The following is a 6,727-nucleotide window of genomic DNA, read 5'->3' on the forward strand; positions in this document are numbered from 1 at the left end:
CAAGGCCTATTTCCACATTTGCAGCTACCTGCCTGAAGTGACAAACCATCTAGAACAAAGGTTACAACCCCGTTACAGTTCAGTTAAGTAAACCAACGTTCACTTAGTGCAGAGGACACAGAGGTGAGTGAGACGCTGCCGTATTGCGGTACCTTATTGCTTCAAAGTGTGGTCCCTGGGCCAGCACTACTGACATCACTTGGTAGAAATGCAGATTCCCAGGCCTCACCCCAGACCTCCTGAATCAGAATCTACATTTTAACAGGACCCTCAGAAGATTCTTACTCAGAATGAAGGGAAAAGGATGTAGTTAGTCATCAAATTCATGAACAGCTGTCTAAGGAGCCAGAGCAGTCTACGGTGGGTCAGGGCTGTTCTTTCTGGACCTGCTTCGTGCCTTGTCAATACTAGTAATAAATGCTTCTCTTGCTTTCTCCATACCTAACTCACAGTTTATTCTGACTACTGATGCTGAATGTTTCTGTGGCTTCCTTGGTCCCTCCACCGACTCATGACTGATCTGTAACAGGTAGATAGGTGAGCCGTATTAGCAACTTAAGACTTCCCAGGTGGCTCTAGTGGTCAAGAACCCGCCTGCTAATGCAGGAGACTTGAGACATGGGTTTGATCCCTGGGTCGGAAGATCCCTTGGAGGAGGGCATGGCAACCCACTCCAGTATTCTTACCTGGAATATCCCATGGATAGAGGAGCCTGGCGGGCTACAGTCCATAGGGCTGCAAAGAGTTGGACATGACTGAACTGACTTAGCACGCATGCATAAGGAACTTAACATTTTCACACCAATTAGCTTGCAAAAGGGTAGTCAGGTAAAGACAATGGTGGCAGCCCATTCTTCAAGAGTGCTGGTACATTTAGTCTGTTGGATGGATATACAGACGTTATTATAACAGAATGGCTGGCAGATAACATTCTGGCTGGCACTAAAAACAAATAATAAGCTTCCTTTTCTAAACTGCTCAGGAAACTGAGCTCTTTTGAGTTGTTCTGGACTGTTCTTCTGTTCTCTCTCTCTCTCTCTCCCTCCCTCAGCTTGCCTGCTTCCCTGCCCACCTGTAACCTGATCATGACCTTAAAGCATATGGCACATGGGTGGACCTGACCCTGGCACTTCAGCCTCACAAAATGGCCCCATTTCTCTTTCTGGGTAGTTCAGCCAAGTCTACCACTGTGCAAGCAAGCCCTCTTTCTTTCACTCCATGACCTCAATCTCAGAGTCTCCAATTTAAAATGTGTTTCAAGTAAAGAACAGACTGTTTTCTTCAAGGTTCTTTCCAGTTTGGTGGGAAACACACTTAGTCTCAGTGTGACTCTTTGATTTAGGGAGGGGGCAAGCACCAGTGATTTTGTCTCATGGAATGCTTGCTGTTGAAAGGAGACACAATGGAATTAGGTAACTCTTTTCCCGTGGTCACCACCAGGGCTTTTTGGAGGTATCATGGATCAAATAGAAGAATAGAAGTGATATTAAGCCTGGACACGCTCGCGAGGCGGTTACAAGGCCTCCAAGATTGCTGTGGCAGGCAGACAAAGAAAGTCCAGATGGCACCCAGGACAGTGTCATTCCTGTGGGCTGGTGGTTAGAAAAGACATCCCACAGGAAGCGATTGGGAATAATAATACTTTAATGACTTATTATGAGTTTATATATAAACCTGACTGTGCTGTGGTAAAAATAGCATTCAGATAAATCAATTTTTTATGTAAAATGTAACTAAAACAGATGATTCCTTTCCTGGAGATTGAATTTCTCCCAATTAAGATGGTTATTTCCATGTTGGGGTGTGGGGAGTCTTTCTTTCAAGATTAATGAGTAAAGTAAAATATGCACAGGAAGAAGCCCACTCCGGGAAAACATAGCTGGATGTGAACACAGTTAATTTAACTTGAAAGTTATATCCAGAATTTCCTTCCAAAATTTCACCCCAGGATCTTTTGCACTTAACTTGCCCACCCCTGAAGTCATTTCCACCCTCTCGTGCTTTCCAAGAGGGGAGTCTTGCCTCGTCCATTGCCTCCTTTCTCTCTCATGAATAATTTCCTCCTCGCAAGCAAACCATGCCAAACAGCCTTCATTATTTCCATGACATTGCTTCTTCATGTTCTATTGTAGTTTTCATTTCACCCTGGGGACTGCAACGCCCAATTCCTCAACTGCTTTTTGTTTTGCAGTGCGTGAGTTAGCACATACTCTTTTAGAAGAACTTAAAGCTTTCCTCTTAAATCAACAAATTCACATTGCCTAGCTCATAAAGCCTCACAAACACCAGAGGCATTTTACCTGGGATCCAAGTATGCATGGACATCCCAGACTTTTCTCATTGATAAACGAGAAAAACTTGTCAGCAAATAATAGGGAAATTTTGATGTCATGGTTCAGGATTTGAACTTGATTCTTGACAGAACCTGGTTCAAATCCTGGATTCAGTTTCTAACTGTAGGGATTCTGTAAACTACTTAACAGCTTTAAATCTCAGGACCACCATCTGAGTATGTAAATAAGAATAGAATTCAAGGTTGTGGCAAAGATTAAATGAGATGTTTTCCTATAGAATGATTGTCATTGATTGAAACTTAGAAAACTTTCAATACATGTGAGTGCTGACATCAGAGGAAGATTGCTGGGTGACAGATGGTATAGAATAAGATCCTAGGCACCAGTTTTTAAACCAAGTAGATTTTACTCTCATCTTTATGGCATTTTGTAAGTAGATTAGAACCCCAGCTAACTTACAGAAAAGATACACAGTAATCCCTCAGTATCTACAGAGGATAGACCCCAGAACCTCCGCAGATAACAAAATCCATGAACGTTCAAGTTCTTCACATAAAATGGAGTGGTATATGCATATGACCTTCACACATCCTTGTATACTTTAAATCATCTCTAGACTACTTATGATACCTAATACTATGTAAATCTTCTGAAAAGAGTGTGCAGCACATTCAAATTTTGCTTTTTTGAAGCTTTCTGGAATTTAAAAAATATATATTTATTTTTGGCTGCCCTAGAACTTTGTTGATTTTCACAGGCTTTTTATAGTTGTGGCAAGCAGGGGCTACTCTTTGTTGTGGTGCATGGGTTTCTCATTACAGTGGCTTCTCTTGTTGGTGGAGCATGAGTTCTAGGGTGCTTGGGCTCAGCAGTTGTGGCCCACCAGTTTAGTTGCTCTGATGCACGTGAATTTTCCCGGACCAGGGATCAAGCCTGTGCCCCCTGCACTGGCAGACAGATTCTCATCCACTGCACCACCAGGGAAGTCCTCGAATTTTTAAAAAAATATTTTAGACTCTTGTTTTGTTGAATCTGAAGATGCAGAACCCATACCTATGGAGGGCTGTCTATAATAAGAACTCTGTCATGTTTTTTAAGCTTCAGAGAAGCACCACATATTAGGTGTTTAAATCATAATTTCGTTATGTTTTGTGCATCTACTCATGAGTCACAAAGCAGAGAACAGAAGATAATCTCAAAAATATATCCAAAATAAAAACATGAGGTTAATAATTATAGTCCTTGTATTTGGAGGAGAAAATAGTAAAGTTGTGGAAGTACTCTGTACAGAAATGCACACGGATAAAAAAAAAAAAGAAATGCACATGGTACTTTCCTGTACTATGATTAGATGATGATCAAAATTTGACATCAGATTTCCCAATGGCCAAACACACAAAAAAATGCATAATCAAGTACAGAATCTGAAACGTCCATAAAGTAAAAATAGAGGACATACACAGAACAAAAATAGTTGTTTGGTAGCTCACTTTTCTTTCTAACATGAAAGGTAACTGACTTTTTGTCTCCATTTGTTTGTTTTATTTTGTTCTCCTTTTGAGTCTCATGGCTGGGTCAGCACCACGTTACGTGATACTGTTGGAATTCTGTGGTCCCTTAAGGTGAAGGGTATCACAGAGTCTCTCCAGCAGAAGTAAATTATCCTCAGAATGAAGAAGAGCTTCATTTTCCAGCTGGCGGGCAGCTGGTGTGCACGCTGGACTTTTTGATGAATGGAGTCATTACATTATCTGTCTCCTGTATTCTAGACCACCCAGCACCTTCTTGGCGTTGTCTATGGATGAGAATAATGGCCCCTTTGTTAGGCTCGCCAAGGCAGTACTTCTGCAATGTGACCCACTGAAGAACTGTTTCTGGGCTGAACAATTTCCTCTCTGAGAGTGTGGCCTTTTTTGAGCAAGGGAGGCTGTCTGGAAACTAAAAAACACCCTGTTCACCAAAGGCATTCAGTGACCATTTAGAGCCTTACCTCTTTACTCCACTCCCACCATCATCCTCTTCATCATTGACATCCTCAACATCATTCATGTGGATACCATCTTGAGGACTTTCTGAAGACCAGATCAACTACATAAATTATCTCAGCTAATTTGAACAAGTCTAAATGATCTAATTTGTATTTTATATATGAGACGGCCGAGAACCGTAGGTAAAATAATCTAATCAAGAGCACAGCAAGAAAGTTGCAGAATAGGAGCTTCTATTCCAATTCTAAAGTCCACACTCTTCCTAGTAAACAATAATCATCCCATAGAATAATATTGCAGTAAGGAGCTCAGAAATCAGGAATCTCAAATCTACTTACTCATTTCAGTTCAGTTCATTTGCTCAGTTGTGTCCGACTCTTTGCGACCCCATAGACCGCAGCACGCCAGGCCTCCCTGTCCTTCTCATTTAGTCCACACATATTTATTGTCTACCTACAATGGACCAAATACTAATCTGGGCAATGGTGTGAGCAAGACATAAAAATTCCTGTCTTTTGGAACTTATATTCTTAAGGTAGAGACAGACTGTAAATAATCCACTTGGTTTGAGGTCAATTAACAAATTATGTTTTTTCTTTTTGTCTGATAGTTCAGGGTTTTCTGCAGAGTTTCAGATTAGTTTTTTGAAACTATAGTAGTATAAATGTACTAGGAAATTTATTCCATGCTAATGCTATATTATGAACATTATCCATGAACTTGCTAACTTTAAATGATTCTTTAACAAAGAATCAAGTGTGCTAGTGCTACTTTCTCCCCAAAATATAATCAAAATCTTTTCCTTGGAGCATTTCACTAAACATTCTAGAACCACAGAGATTGAGAAAAACAAGGCCATCAAATTCCTTCTTTGTGAATTGAGATAGGATATTTTTCAAGTAAGTTCAATGTATAAATCCATGGGGAAAAAAAAGTGAAAGCCTTCACTAAGTAGTTTAGAATCCTAGCATGCTGATTTTTGTGAGCAGTAGCAAACTGGTGAAGATAAATTATCTATGTTTTTTAAAGTAGTAGGATCCTTCAGTTTGCTAAAAACAAGAAATGGCAATTTGTGAGGTTCATTGCATTGCTGCAGAAAATATATGCAAATTTTTCTTTGAGATTTTTGTTCCTTGATGTCTCTTGTTCTACTTTGTATCCCATTTCTTTTTTGGTAGGTGATCATTTGTAATTTAGACCTGCTTCATCTAATCATAGTTTTTTGTTTTTTTTCCCCCCAAGATTTCATTATTGAAAAATGACTTGCATTATAAATGTTTAAATTGGTTAATTGGACTAAAATATGTTTTTAGTACATAGACACTGTGATGCTTTTTCCAACACTGATAGCTTAACACATTTGCTGTTAAATTTTCACAGGCCTAATCATTGGATACAGCTCAAATACCTTTGTTATTTTTGTCCAGTTACTATAGTTGGCAATCCCTATTTTTCTTTCTGCCTTAAGGTTCACGATTCCTTCTCTATCAAGTTTAATTTCATTACAGAGTATAGAGAAAAGCACTTATGAAGTAACCTTTATTCAGAATACGTCAGGATTTATAAGTTTTTTTATTCTGATCTAAACTTTTATTGTTGTCTGTTGCATGTCTCATTCAACATTTTACCTAATTCATTCATACTTTCAGAGACCTTCTAAAAAATTCAAACTCACAGCAACAGGATCTCTATTTTGCATTCTCTAATTTAAAGGAGACTTGATTAAATTAAATAATTGATATGGCAAATAAATTGGTATAAAAAAGTATGGGAACAAACATAGCTAAACTAGTACGCATTGATTTAACTTGTTAGGAGAGTATTGTCTTGGTAGAATGTGCCAAGTGAAAGTGAAAGTAACTCAGTCATGTCTGACTCTTTGTGACCCTGTGGACTATACAGTCCATGGAATTCTCCAGGCCAGAATACTGGAGGATATTTCCCTTTAACCCAGGGATCAAACCTAGGTCTCCCACATTGCAGGCGGATTCTTTACCAGCTGAGCCACAAGGGAATACTGAATACTGGGTAGCCTAGAGCAAGCATCAATCCTGCAAATCAGTTAAATGAGAGTAAAGAGAGTTTATATTGTATTATTAACAGTTGAGGTATTGGCAAATGATATGCATTTTTTTAAAGTTATAACTTTGGGTTGATTTTCTGAAATATTAATAAGATTTTTTGTCATTAGTATCTTTAGTAGCCATCTGTATTTTCTTCTTCTATAGATTGTCTATTCAAATCTTTCATTCATTTTCATTGTAATGCTAATTTCCTTTTTTCTCGTCACTTTATAAAAGCTTTTGCACACAATGTCATATATGTTGCAACTCATGTTTCAAACTTCTTTTAATTTAACCTTAATCATAGTGTTTTTGCTATTCAGCGGTTTGAAATTTTAATATGTTTCAATCTACCATATTTCTTTTTACACTTTTGGGGATT

This window comes from Cervus canadensis, chromosome 5 (genome assembly GCF_019320065.1).
Source record: "Cervus canadensis isolate Bull #8, Minnesota chromosome 5, ASM1932006v1, whole genome shotgun sequence".
NCBI classification, from domain to species: domain Eukaryota; kingdom Metazoa; phylum Chordata; class Mammalia; order Artiodactyla; family Cervidae; genus Cervus; species Cervus canadensis.